The sequence below is a fragment of the Chionomys nivalis genome, chromosome X (assembly GCF_950005125.1).
Source record: "Chionomys nivalis chromosome X, mChiNiv1.1, whole genome shotgun sequence".
Lineage (NCBI taxonomy): Eukaryota > Metazoa > Chordata > Mammalia > Rodentia > Cricetidae > Chionomys > Chionomys nivalis.
In genome coordinates, this window is record NC_080112.1 from 75,306,616 (window position 1) to 75,320,926 (window position 14,311).

General features: G+C 41.3%; 1 protein-coding gene across 13 annotated transcripts in view; it reads right to left on the reverse strand.

The window, feature by feature from the left end:
- Positions 1–14,311, reverse strand: part of Atrx (ATRX chromatin remodeler) — a 157,947-nt gene that overhangs the window by 131,380 nt on the left and 12,256 nt on the right. For 4 of the 13 annotated variants that reach the window (XM_057758998.1, XM_057759002.1, XM_057758997.1 and 1 more), the window contains exon 2: positions 5,136–5,176. The exons of the other annotated variants lie outside the window; for them this stretch is intronic. The gene's annotated coding sequence lies outside the window, so the exon portion shown is untranslated. The remainder of the gene's footprint in view (positions 1–5,135; positions 5,177–14,311) is intronic. 13 annotated transcript variants of the gene reach the window in all.

The window sequence follows — 14,311 nt, forward strand, 5'->3', positions numbered from 1 at the left end:
AAGAACAGGAGAAAGTAACCATATCAAAATATGCCCAGAGAATTATCTACCCTTTTGGAGAAAAGGCAATAAAATAACCCTAGACATTTCTTGCCTTCCTGTGTTACCTTAGTGGATATAAAACTCAGGAAATTATTTTTGAAGGTCAAAACCAGAAACCTGGGCTGGAGAAACCGCTCAGAATTAAAAGCACTGGCTACTCCAAGAGGACTCTCATTTAGTTCCCAGCATCTACATGACAGCTCACAACAGTCTGTAACTTCAGTCAGTTACAGGGATTCACTGCCCATGCCTGGCCTCTTCGAGCGACAGGTACACATGGTACATAGACATACTCACAGGCAAAACACCTATACAGATCATTTTTAAAATAATAGATAAAATAAATCAGAAACTGGGAACAGCACTAAAAATCAGAGATTTCAGCTCATACTATAGTCCTAGCATTTCCAAGACAAGAAAGGAGGATTGACAAGAGTTTCAGTCCAGTCTCGGCTACAGTGAGAGATCCTATTTCAAAAGAAACAACAGATTTAATTGTAAAGGACTCCCTAACTTCTTACCATTACATCAAGGAGACTCTAGCATAATAACGGTGAATTAAAACTAAGATTGCTCCAAGATAAGGCATTGTTTAGGGAAGAATTCATAGGAAAATAAAAAATAGTTAAGTTTTTTTTTAAAAAAAAAAAGACAATAAAAGATTTAAGTCTGGGAATGTGGTACAGTGCTTGCTTATCGGGTTTGCTGCCGAGCAGGAGGTGAATGAAGGAGGAAAAATGAGATTTAAGCCTGCAGCAAAGGAGGCTGAGTTTGATCACCATTGGTACCCAAAAAAGACAAAATCTCATACTAAAATCCTGAGGGCTACCTCAGTTTCTGTTACTAGATAAAGCATGCCTAGATTCCAACAACAAAAACAAGGCCTCCCACAGGGCAGAAACAAACAAAACCACAGTCAAAAGAGACAAAAATTAAGTATCAAGACCAACTCAGATCTGATGAAGAATTTGAAATTATCAGACTGAAAATATAAAGTAACTATTACTAAAACAAATACTATACTGAAGAGTTAGCAAAATGCAAGATGAGAAAGGTAATATTAGCAGTACATACAAGAATTTCTAGTCAGGCAGTGGGAGTGAACACCTTTAATCCCAGCACTGGGGAGGCGGAGGCAAGGGATCTCTGAATTCAGGGCCAGCACAGTCTACAGAGAGAGTTCCAAAACAGCTAAGGCTCCACAAAGAAATCCTGTACCAAAAGACTTAAAAAAACAAACAAAATTTCTGGGCAGAAGCTGTGTGTTGCAAAGACTGACTGATTAGAACTTCAGTGACTCAGAGGCTGGAATGCTGCAGGTTCAGAGCCTTGTTACAATTTAACTGGCAGTGGGGACTGAAGAGAAGAGATGGCTCAGCAGTTAAGTGTACTTGGTTGATCCTCCAGAGGATCCGGGTTCAATTTCTAGCACTTGCACAGTAGCTCACAACTGTCTGCAGATCTAGTGCCCTTACACAGACATATGTTGCAGAATATTATTTTAAGTGTGTTACATTTGTTTATGTTCCACAACATTTAATGATACAAACATGCTTCATTAAATAAAATTCTCCTGTGGTCAGGAAGCTGCATCAGCAACTTGCTGACAGGAAGTAGTAGGAAGGAGCCCGGTGGAGAAGGGTTTTCAAGGAGGGGCAAGGAGAGGCTTGAGGGCTTCTACAGGAGAAGAGGTTGCAAGCAATTTGCTAATCAGCCTCCCTAAGGAGTAGAATTCCACCTCAAACCTGGTATCTTTAATTCTTTAGAGGGTCAGAGATTTAGTAAAGTTCTCTTTTTAGCTTTGAAAGAATCTGTGTCTGAGAAAACAGAATTCCCTCAGGCTGCAGCCCATCGGCCTAATCGCTGCTGATAGCAGCAGAGTTGCAGTTGCTGATTCCGACAGCCATGGCTTAAAAGGCAGCAAATATCTTAAAAAGAGGACAACAGACTTATATAAGCTGGTGAAATGCTAATGCACACAAAAATAAAAAATCTTTTTTTAAAAAAAGAATATCCATCTTGGACTATGTCTATACACCCCCTAAAGATTCTGTTCCTTGCCCACCTCTGTATGGGACCTACCATCCTGTACAAGACAGAAAATAATAACATTTAGAATGAATGTATTAACAAAACCCTATTCCCCACGAATCAAAGAACAATGCTAGTTATAAATATATCCTGTAACTCTAAAGCAAGCAATAACAAAAACAATTAAAAGGGCCAGTGAGATGGTTCTGATAGAGGTGCTTACCACCAAGTTGAATTACTTAAAGTCAATCTCCAGGACTCATGTGGTGTCGACAGAGAAAGAACCCCACAAGCTGCTTTATATCTCCACACATGCAGTAAAGCATGTGTACATACATCCTCATGCACAAATAAATATAAGTTATTTTAAAAAAAGTTCTTTGTGGCCAGGCATGGTGGTGCACACCTTTAATCCCAGCACTCTGGAGGCAGAGGCAGGCAGATCTTTGTGAGCTTGAGGCCAGCATGGTCTACAAGAGCTAGTTCCAGGACAGCCAGAACTGTCACACAGAGAAACCCTGTCTCAAAAAAACAAAAATAAAATAAAGGTCAAGATGGCCAACTGTGGTGGCTCACGCATGGAATCTCAGCACTTGGGAAGACTAAGGAGGACTGCTGCAAATTCAAGCCCAACCTGGTCCACAGAGAAAGTTCCAAGAGGGCCAAGTCCAGTCAATGAGAGTGTCTCAAAAAAAATGTTAGGCCAGGAGGCAGTGGTGCAGGCCTTTAATCCCAGAGGCAGGTGAATCTCTGAGTTCAAGGCCAGCCTGGTCTATAGAGCGAGTTCCAGGACACACTCCAAAGCTACACACAAAACCCTGTCTTGAAAAACCAAGCAAACAAATAAATAAATAAGCAGAAAAATGTGAGAGCAACAACAAATGAGTGAAGAACTGACTGAAATTTAATGAAAGAGTATGAATATACACTTGCCCTACCTATAATTAAAAGAACCATGGACACATGAAAAATAAAAACACTGCTCTAACCAGTACCAGTTCCAATGGGAACAATGTTTGCTCCAAAATACCTGTGAAAATGTCTGGAGACTGCTTACAGTAACAAGTCTGAAGAGTGACGTTTCTTATAATTTATTGGCTTATATATTATTAGTCCTGTGTATGCTTGTGTATATAATGCATGTGTGGAGATCAAAGGACAAGTTATGGAATTAGTTCTCTCCTACCTTTACATGGGCTCTAGGGACTAAATTAGGATCACAAGGCTGGCAAAGCAAGTACCTTTACTCACTAAGGCATCTCGTGTCAGCACAGTTTCTTGGTTTAATACATATATTTTGGTCCTTTTTTTAACATGTACTGTATGTATGTGTGTCTCCATGAATGTGGAGATCAGAAGGCAACTTGTAGGGGTTCTCTCCTTCCATCATATCAGTCCTGGGTATGGAACTCAGATCCTTGAGCTTGGCAACAGGTCTCTTAACCAACTGAGACATCTCTCAGGGTTCACCCCCTCATTCCCCCCCACTCCACACCCCTGCCAGCCAGTTTCTTTCTTTTTAATCGGTGCGCATTGGTGATTTCAAGACAAGGTCATACTTAGTTCCCCAGGCTAGACAAAAACTCAAAATCCTCTTGCCACAATTTCAGGAATGCTGAGATTACACTGCAGACATGGGTCACTATGCCCAGCACCTATGTTGGTTGTTTCCAGTGACACATTAAAAAGTTCAGGGTTAGGGACATAAAAACCTTTTCTTTCTCCTTTAAACATCCATCAAAATTCATCATTTTTACAACAAAAGAGAAAGGTAAAGGGTCAAATGGCAAAAATAAGAAGAGCAAATTGTAATGCAAGGATTAATTTTTCTATAAACTGTCTTGAAATGGGTAACAAGAAATGGTACACTAATGTGATTTACAAAGACCTGGCCGTTGCTGGGCTGTGGTGGTGCATGCCTTTAATCCCAGCACTTGGAAGGCAGAGGCAAGCAGATCTCTATGAGTTCCAGGCCACTACAAAACGAGTTCCACGACATGCTTCAAAGCAATACAAAAAAACCCTGTCTCTAAAAACAAAACAAAACAAAAAAAAACCAACAACAACAAAAGACCTGGCCATATACTGATTTTTAATGTTTTCTATCATGTTTTATTTTTTTATCCCTCCTATTTCTTTCAACTTAGTTTTTCATCTAAAAACTGCTACTGTTTCATACCACTGCTTTAAGAGAATGTAACTTTCAAAGTTTTACTTCCTGGGGCTGGAGAGATGACTCAGCAGTTAAAAGAACTTGGTGCACTTCCAGAGGACCCAGGTTTGGTTCTCAGCACCCCGTGGTGGCTTATAACTATCTGACTCCCGTTTCCAGGGATCCAATACCATCTTCTAGCCTCCGTAGGCACCAGGCACACATGTAGTGCAAGACATACATGCAAGCAAAATAGCTATACAAATTTTTTTCAAATAAATAAATAAATTATATATACACACACATACAACTTCCTCAAGGCCAGCAAGCTAGCTCAATAGCTAAAGGTACATGCCACCAAGCCTGACTATCCCCGGGAATGGCATACTGAAAGGAGAAAACGGACTCTTGCAAGTTGTTCTCTGACCTCCACAAGCACATCATGAATCACACACACAAACACACAAGTAAATGTAAAAACATTTCTTCAATGCTCACTCTGGCAGCCATTATATATGCTGAAACTGGAACAATGCAGGCCTAAGCAAAGATGACCCACAACTCCATGAAGTAGTCATTCTCCATTTTTAAAAGAAAAAAAAAAAAAAAAAAAAAAAAAACAGGTGAGATAGGTAAAGGTGCCTGATGCCAAGCCTAACAACCTGAGTTTGTTCCTGGGACCCCAAATGGTGGAAGGAGAATAGACTTCTACGAATTGTCCTTTGACCTCCACACACTCACTGCGGCACACACATGCTCATACACATGCACACACATGCTCATACACGTACACACACACAAACACAAAAATACCTGCTGAAAAAATTTGTGTTTAAAAGAAATAGAAAATCCCAGCACTTGAGAGACAGAAACAGGAGGATAGCTAAAAGTTCAAGACGAGCAGGATTACCTGGTGAGGTCCAGACCAGTTGATTTGTTGTGAGATCCTATCTAGAAAAAAACAAAAACAAAAACAGGGCTGGGGGCAAACGCTTACCTAGAACTTTGCACCAGGTCCTAGGCTCCACCCCTAGCACTGCATAAAGCCAGAACTGGTGACACCTAACTGTAACGGCAACACAAGAATGTGGAGGGAGGATCCTGAGACTTTCACCTGAGTTATAGATATGCAATTTTGTCCTAATTGCACACAGCCTCTTGGAGTGGCTTAAATATATACGTCTGAGAAGGCTTGGCATGTGATTCCACCATTTCTGTGGCAAGGGGATGCTATCATCTCTGTAGGGCAAACACTTCCCAGTGCAACCTTTCCTGGGAGTGCACCCACAGTCCTTTAAGTAACCCCTCAACCTATGCTCTCGAAGTAAGCCCAATAAACATACTGTTTCCCAAGTGAACTCTGGAGGAATGCGCATGGTTGTCTTCGGACCTGAGGAGGAGTAGACTTGTTTGTTATCTCCTCTAAGGAAGGAATTTTAGCAACATTTGGGTGGTCAGACTTGCTCAGCAAGCCCACACCCAGTGAGTTGAAATCTGGACTCCTTGTTAATTTCCTACTTTAGGTTTAGACTTCTAAGACTTTAAGTTATCTCAAGTCTAATGCTTGCCAACCACACACTTTTTTTTTTTTCAACACTGGGGACTGAAATGTTTTGGCAAACATTCTATTGTTAAGCCACAGCCCTAATCCTTTTTCATCTTACTTTGAGATAGGGTCTAGCTAAATTTCCCAAGCTGGCCTCAAATTTGAGATCCTCATAGCACAGTGATCCAAGTCACTGAGGTTACAGGTATAATACCATACATAGATTTCCCAACAGTTTTCAACATTTCACTATTTCATTATGATTTATGATTCAGGATCCCATGGCCTTCCACTGCCAGGGACACAGCAGTTCAAGGCACAGGCAGCCCAGAGCTCTTGCACAGGGCTCCAGAAGGGCATAAGGATACCCTGCTCCTATTAGCAGCCCTCCTACTGCTATGATGAGCATTTACCTAGCACTGAGCACTAGCATGCAGTATGCTGTTTCAGTGCATTACCTTAGCTTTACATTGTGCCCATTTAACAACTAGTGAAAACCCCAAGGGCCAAGATGCCTCAGCAATGAAGGTGTCTGCAGTCAAGTCAAGGTTGTCTTCTCCACATGTACATCGTGACATGTGAACACAAATTTGAATGCTAAACTAGAAAAATGTAAAAGAAAATGAACTGCAGACAGACCAGATAACTTGGGCAAACTGGTTCTGTGTACATTTATTTTATTTTATTTTTTTTGTTTTTGTTTTTGTTTTTCGAGACAGGGTTTCTCTGTGGTTTTGGAGCCTGTCCTGGAACTAGCTCTGTAGACCAGGCTGGTCTCGAACTCACAGAGATCCACCTGCCTCTGCCTCCCAAGTGCTGGGATTAAAGGCGTGCGCCACCACCGCCCGGCTCATTTATTTTATTTTTAGTGCTGGGATTAAATACACCATCTCCCTCAGATGCTAGACAAATTTTCCACTTCCAAAGTACCTCAGTAATTTTTTTTTCCATTTCAAATTTCTGGTTTGCTTTTTTTTTAAAAAAAAAAAATAGAAACCAAGCAAAACCTCAACAATAGTACTACTATTAGGAAGTGCCTCGGTGGGTTTGTTTTCCTTCACTGAGTGGCTACGATAAAAATGGGGTTCCATTTTCATGCATTGTAGGTTACTTTTCTGTGTTTGTTTTTTGAGACAAGGTTTCTCTGTGTAACAGCCGTGCTGTCCTGGAACTCACTCTGTAAATAAACCAGGCTGGCCTTAAACTCAGGGAGATCCACCTGCCTTTGCCTCTCAGATGCTGGGACCACAGGTGTGAGCCACCTTGCCCAGCCACCAAAAGGGCTTCCTGGAGCAAGGTACGCTAATCACACCTATAATTTGAGTACTTAGGAGGCGAAAGCAAGAGAATGAGGAGTTCAAAGTCAATCATGGCTACAGAGCAAGGTCGAGGCTACCCTGGGCTACAAAGTCCCTGTCTCCAAAAAATGAGGGAATTTGCTTTCTGGGCTGGTGATAGAAGACTCAGGCTTCCCATCCCTTACACTGCAAGGAAAAGACCCAAACAGACTTTCTGCACTTAGAATTAAATGCAAACTCCTTGCACTGACACTGGTAAATCTGAGAAAGTCAAGGGGTGCCTTCACCCCACATTACCCAAGTCCCTATATACCCGATTTCACTGTGTTTCCCTTCACAGCTACTCTTCTGGGTAGCCAGACTCGGGTATGAGTGTATGCATGGGTTTTAAAACAAGGTCTGACTATGCTAATCCCAGCTGCCCTTAAACTCAGACCTTCTTGCCTCAGCCTCCAGAACAGATGGAATTCACATGTGGGGATGTGAATATGGCAAAACTTCTTAAATCTACACATACTGTGTGTTTTCCTCACTTCCCAGTCACCCTTCAAATTGTTCCAATCCTAGTTCCCACAGCTATTATCCTGCTTCAAAGAAAGAGCCAGTGAGCCATCTAAGCAGATGAGGGTCTAACTTCAATCGTCAATGTCCCACGAGCTAGAAGACTACTGCAGATTCTCCTAGTAATCTTTGAAAGTCATTAAGAATCTGCAATCTCTCCTAATTTGTACCTTTTGGGGTCTAATTTTTTTGTAAACCTATTTTATAGCCTAAATAATTAATATAATCTCCTCTTTGTACTTTTTCAGGAGCAATTTGTAATCGCCAATAAGGCAAAACTTGCTTTACTTGTTCAAACATTCCTTCTAAAGTATCTACATCTGAATCAGATAGCAAAATGTCATCCATGTAACAGAAAACTATACATTCAGGAAATTACTTACATATCATTTCCTGTACAAAATATTAGCATAGGGTGTGGCTATAATCATACCCTCTGAGAGAACCTTCCATTGATATCTTTTAGCAAGTTAAGAATTATTGTAAGTAGGTACTGTGAAGGCAAATTTTTCTTTTTCTCATAAAGGTATTGTAATAGTCTGTCCTGTCCCTTTAGGAGACAAGTCCCGCCCACTCCCTCCCCCCCCCCACTTCACCACCAGGGAGAGCTAGTCTCTCTCCCAAAGAGGCAGCTTCTGCCTCACTCCCTTTTCCCCACTTCTCCCCCCTCTACCTCCTCCTCCTCCTCCTCCTCCTCCTCCTCCTCCTTCTCTCTCTCTCTCTCTCTCTCTCTCTCTCTCTCTCTCTTTCTCTCTCTCTTTCTCTCTCTCTGGTTCTTTCTCTTTCTGCCTCTTTCTGCTCTTTCCCCTTCTCCCCTTTTCCCATCCCCTCCATAACCCACCTCATAAATAAATATCCAACCTCACTCTACATGGAACACCTATCCATCTGTCTCTCACCCACTGTGGCTTTGGTTCCTCGTGGTCTACCCCTCTCAGTCTCTCACCCACCACACAGCTCCTGGCCTGGTACTTGCTGATCTCAGTTTCTCACCCACCATGTGGCTCCCTGCCTAGGCTCCCTGTCTAGGACTCACTGACCCTCATGGTCATTAGGGGGCTTCCTGCCTGGGGCCCAGCTGCCTCCGTGGCCCGCTGTGGTCTCATGCTCATGGACCACTGCTGTCACTAGAGAACCTGTGGTGTTTTACTTTTACTGTAACAGGTATAGTGAGTGAGGCCATCCTTTAGGAAATAGAGAAGGCAAAGGAACGCCAGACTGTAGAGAGTCCATTGGCTGAATCTTGCTCTTAGATCTGTTATCATTCTCCATTTTCCAAATTTCTTTTTAACAACAAGTGTAAGATAATTCCAAGAGCTGGTTGATTCTTCAATATGCTGAGCATTTAGTTGTTCCTGTACCAGCTGTTCTAAAGCCTGTAGTTTCTCTGTTGTTAAAGGCCATTGCTTACTCCATATAGTTTTGTCTGTCAACCATTTTAGCGGTAAGGGTGTTGGTGCCTTTGGAATATCAGCAGCTGTTGTACTCTGTTCTTGTATAATCTAAAGGGTCAGTGACTGTTTTTATAAAACCTTCTAACATTTTTCCCAGAAACACATGTTAATTTATGGCTTGTTTCTAAGACTGGGGAAATGTTAATCTACATATTCCATTGTTATAACAAATCACATCTCCAAAAATTCATTGTTATGTTAGCCACATATGGTTTTAATATTCTTCTTTGACCTTCTGGCCCTATAATTCGACACATCTCACGCTCTGATTTACCTGAGATAAAGTTCTGATCTCTAAAAACTAAACATTTACATCATGAAGAGTCCAATTTGTATGCCAAGATTCTAATGAAATTATTGTTACATCTGGACCTGTGTCTACCAGACCTTCAATGGCAATGTCATTTATTCATATTTTTAATTTTGGTCTTTATATTTATAGAAGTCCACCAAAATACTCACTTTGTGGTTTCTCCTGAATTTTTTTATTCTCTCTTCTATAGCTGTTCTATTATCCACAGCAGTATGGTTTCTTACAATAGTAGGAATGAAGTTCTTTAATTGCGCTGGGAAGGAGTTCTCTCTACTATGGCAGGAAATGAAGTGAACCTGATTTGGCATAAGGGCCTGTGAGAGCACCTTCACAGAGTTTCCTGACAACAAAGGATTACCATGAATATTCCTTGTTGACCTATATTCATTAGTCCAATGCCTGCCTTTGCCACACTTTCTGCATAATCCAGAAGGAAGGGGTGTCCTGAATAGATTATTCTGAGAAAAAACACTGTTTATAGAAATACCCTGTCCACGATCCCTTTTAAGGTGACCTTGTTTGGCATAATTATTACATTTGACATTTCAATTTTTCCTCAAACCTCTGGAAATCACCTCTCCTATCCATGCATCATCATGGTCATGAGATTCAATACTAATTGTATCTCAGATCCATTCCTCCAGGTGGTGTATATGTGTTGCTTTCATTGGTTGAATAAAGAAACTGCCTTGGCCTAGTTGATAGGACAGAACTTAGGTAGATGGAGTAGACAGAAATGAATGCTGGGAAGAAGGGCAGCAGAGTGGCAGATGCCATGGATCTCCTGCCTGAGGCGGACACTGGTTAGAATCTTGCCAGTAAGCCACAGTCATGTGGCGATACACAGATGAACAGAAATGGGTTAAGATGCAAGAATTAGTCAATAAGAAGTTAGAGTTAATGGGCCAGGTACTGTTTAAATGAATACAGTTTCTGTGTGATTATTTCGGGTGTAAGCTAGCCAGGCGGCTGGGACAGAACAAAAGGGCCCGCTCTCTGTGCAACACCCAGGTGTTGACCTTGCCTTTAACAGCCCAATTATCCTTTAGCATAGAGAATTGGCATTTTCAAAAGTCCACACACCTTTGAACACCTGATTTTTGACAAAGAAGCAAAAAATATCAAATGGAAAAAAGAAAGCATATTTAACAAATGGTGCTTGCATAACTGAATAGCAACATGTAGAAGAATGAAAATAGACCCATATCTATCACCATACACAAAAATCAAGTCCAAAGCGATCAACATAAAGCCAGCCACACTGAACCTTATAGAAGAGAAAGTGGGAAGTACACTTGAACACACTGGCACAGGAGACCACTTCCTAAATATAACCCCAGAAGCATAAAACTGAGAGAAACAATAAATGGGACCTCTGAAACTGAAAACTTCTGTAAAGCAAAGGACACAGTCAACAAAACAAAATGACAGCCTACAGAATGGGAAAAAATCTTCACCACATCAGACAGAGGTCTGATCTCCAAAATATACAAAGAACTCAAGAAATTGGTCACCAAAAGAACACATAATCCAACAAAAAATGGAGTACAGACCTAAACAGAGAACTCTCAACAGAGGAATCTAAAATGGCTGAAAGACACTTAAGGAAACATTCAACATCCTTAGTCTTCAGAGAAATGCAAATCAAAACAACTCTGAGATTCCATCTTACACCTGTAAGAATGGCCAAGATTAAAAACACTGATGACAACTTATGCTGGAGAGGTTGTGGGGTAAAGGGAACACTTCTGCATTGCTGGTGGGAATGTAAGCTGGTACAACCCCTTTGGATGTCAGTATGGTGATTTCTCAGAAAATTAGGAAACAACCTTCCTCAAGACCCAGTAATATCACTCTTGGGTATATACCCAAAGGATGCTCAATTGTACCACAAGAACATGTGCTCAACTATATTCATAGCAGCATTGTTTGTCATAGCCAGAACCTAGAAACAACCAGATTAACCAACATTTTTAGTGATAAGTCAAAAATGATAAAGAAACTGATGTTTATAATTGACATTGACATTACATAAATCCCATCTAAAGTAGATATTCTCTCATTTAATCATTCTATTTTCAAACTATCTTGCATTTATCATACATTATATTAGTTTTTCCCATTTTTAATGTGGGAAACCTCTCTTATCTAATTTCTCACTTTAATAATCCCCAATTGTCTACCAAATCTATGCTGATGAAGATGCGAGGCTTAGGGGCTGGAGCACTGGCTGCTTTTCCAGAGGTCCTGAGTTCAATTCCCAGCAACCATATGGTGGCTCACAACCATCTGTAATGAGATCTGGTGCCCTCTTCTGGCCTGAAGGCATACATGGAGGCAGAATACTGCATACATAATAAATAAATGAATGAATGAATGAATAAATAAATAAATAAATCTCTAAAAAAAAAGATGTGAGGCTTATTGTTGCTGTGTAGAACAGTAAAAGCCTGACTGGATTTCAAGGCAGCTACCTAGTTTGGTAGCAGCCCATGAAGGAGGTTCAGGGAGAGCCCACAACCCATGATGAGGAGAGGGAGAGAGGGAGGGAGGGAGGGAGGGAGGGAGGGAGGGAGGGAGGGAGGGAGGGAGGGAGGGAGGGAGGGAGAGCAGGCTGTCTGAAAAACGTACAGGGAACTGTTTGGAAAAAGCATGTGTGTTAGGAGGCTGCCTGAAGGCTACAACAGAAAAATCCCAAACTCATTCAGAGGCTACCTGAAAAAAAAGAAAAAGAAAAAAACCTAGCCAGGTGGGGTAGGAACTCCATGTGCACACAGATATATACATATGCAAAATAAAAATCAAGCCGGGCGGTGGTGGCGCACGCCTTTAATCCCAGCACTTGGGAGGCAGAGGTAGGCGGATCTCTGTGAGTTCGAGACCAGCCTGGTCTACAAGAGCTAGTGCCAGGACAGGCTCCAAAACCACAGAGAAACCCTGTCTCGAAAAACCAAAAAAAAAATAAAATAAAAATAAAAATCACTGGGCAAGCAGGGTGTGGTGGTGCATTCCCATAATTCCAGAACTTGAAAGGCTTGAACTATTAATATACAGCAAATTAGAGGCAAGCCTAGTCCACAAGATATCCTGTCTTACTTAATAATGCCAACAACAACCAGAGGATGTTTTCTTCAGTGGTGTAGCCAGTAATAAGCTGCCTGTGTACCAGTAAAGAGTTCCCATCCAACTGCCAGGTGTGTCACAAAGCTTCAGTCCCAGCCCTTGGAAGGCAGAGGCAGGCAGAGCTGCTAGAGGCCAGCCTGATTGATATGGCAAGTTCAATGCCAGCCAGGATTACACAGTGAGATCCTGTCTCAAGAGTAAAAAATAAAACAAGAAGACCATGCAAATTTGTGCAATCAACATCAGAACTCATAGGGAAAAAGTGAGATTAGAAGCTCAACACTTGCTGGGTTAAAGGTGTGCTCCACCTTTAACCCATAGCCCAGGAAGTAGAGGCAGATAGATTTCTGAGTTTGAGGCTATCCTGGTCTACAGAGTGAGTTTCCAGACAGCCAGGAATACACAGAGAAACCCTGTCTCAAAAAAAAAGCACAATACTCAAAACACCCACCACAGAGTCAAGCATACTTAGTGTACACCTGTAATCCTGACACTCGGGAAGCTGCAGAAAGAAAATAATGTGTTCAAAGCCATTCTCAACTACATACAAATTCAAGGCTAGCCTTGGCCACGTGAGACCCTGTATCAAAACAAAAACAAAAAATAAGAAAGAAAATAAAATACTGTATGTGGTGACTTATAATCCTAGCACTGGGAGGGAAAGGTGATGAAGAAGATAGACTGGATGGACTAGAGTGAGACCCTGTCTCAATGCATGAAGGAAGAAAAAAAGGACAGGGAGGGAGGAACAATAGCAAGAGTTTTTTTCCTTTATCTTATGTATGTGGTGTTTTGCTTATATGTATCTCTACACACCACACTTAAGCAATGCTGCAGAAGTCCAAAGAAGGCCTAACTGGAGTTACAGACAATTGTGAGCTGCCATGTGCATACTAGGAATTGAATCTGGGTTCTCTGGAAGAGTAGCCAATGCTCTTAACCTCTGAGTCATCTTTCCAGCCCCAAAATGATAGCAATTTTACACAATTTACACATGATTCGAAATGTACTAACATTAAGTATGACACTTTGCTTTGAAAACAGACCTGAAATTTGCTTGTGGAAATGAACTTCAGAAGAGTTGCAGTTCATAAGTCAAGTATGTTAGAACATGAATAATCTTAGCACTCACAAGAAGCTAACGTAAGAGGATCAGGGCAAGTTTAAGGTAAGAACAGACTTTACAAGGTGAGGTTCAGGCATCCTTGCTCTACAGAGTAAGACTGTCTCAAAACAAGTAGTTGCAGCTTGTGAATTATTGTGAAATGGTAGAAGGCAGGCTATGAAAATTGAATGGAGGGCTGGAGAGATGGCTCAGAGGTTAAGAGCATTGCCTGCTCTTCCAAAGGTCCTGAGTTCAATTCCCAGCAACCACATGGTGGCTCACAACCATGTGTAATGGGGTCTGGTGCCCTCTTCTGGCTTGCAGCATACACACAGACAGAATATTGTATACATAATAAATACATATTTTTAAAAAATTGAATGGAAAACTATTAACAGGTGCAATTAGGTGTGGCTCCTAACATGGTGAACTAAGGTAGCTGATAAATGTTTGGCATGAATACATGTTTATGTATTTTTATGCAACTCTACTCAGCTGGGTATGGTTTTCCTGCATTTACCTAGTGCAGAAATCAACAAATGCTGTCTATAAAGGCCAGAGAATACTTCCTTTAGGCTTTGTAGACCATAAGGGGCAACCATTCAACTCTGCAACTACAAAACGCAGTTGCTACAATCGCATCAGGTGGCATAAACAAATAGGCTTGGGTGCATTCCAATAGAACT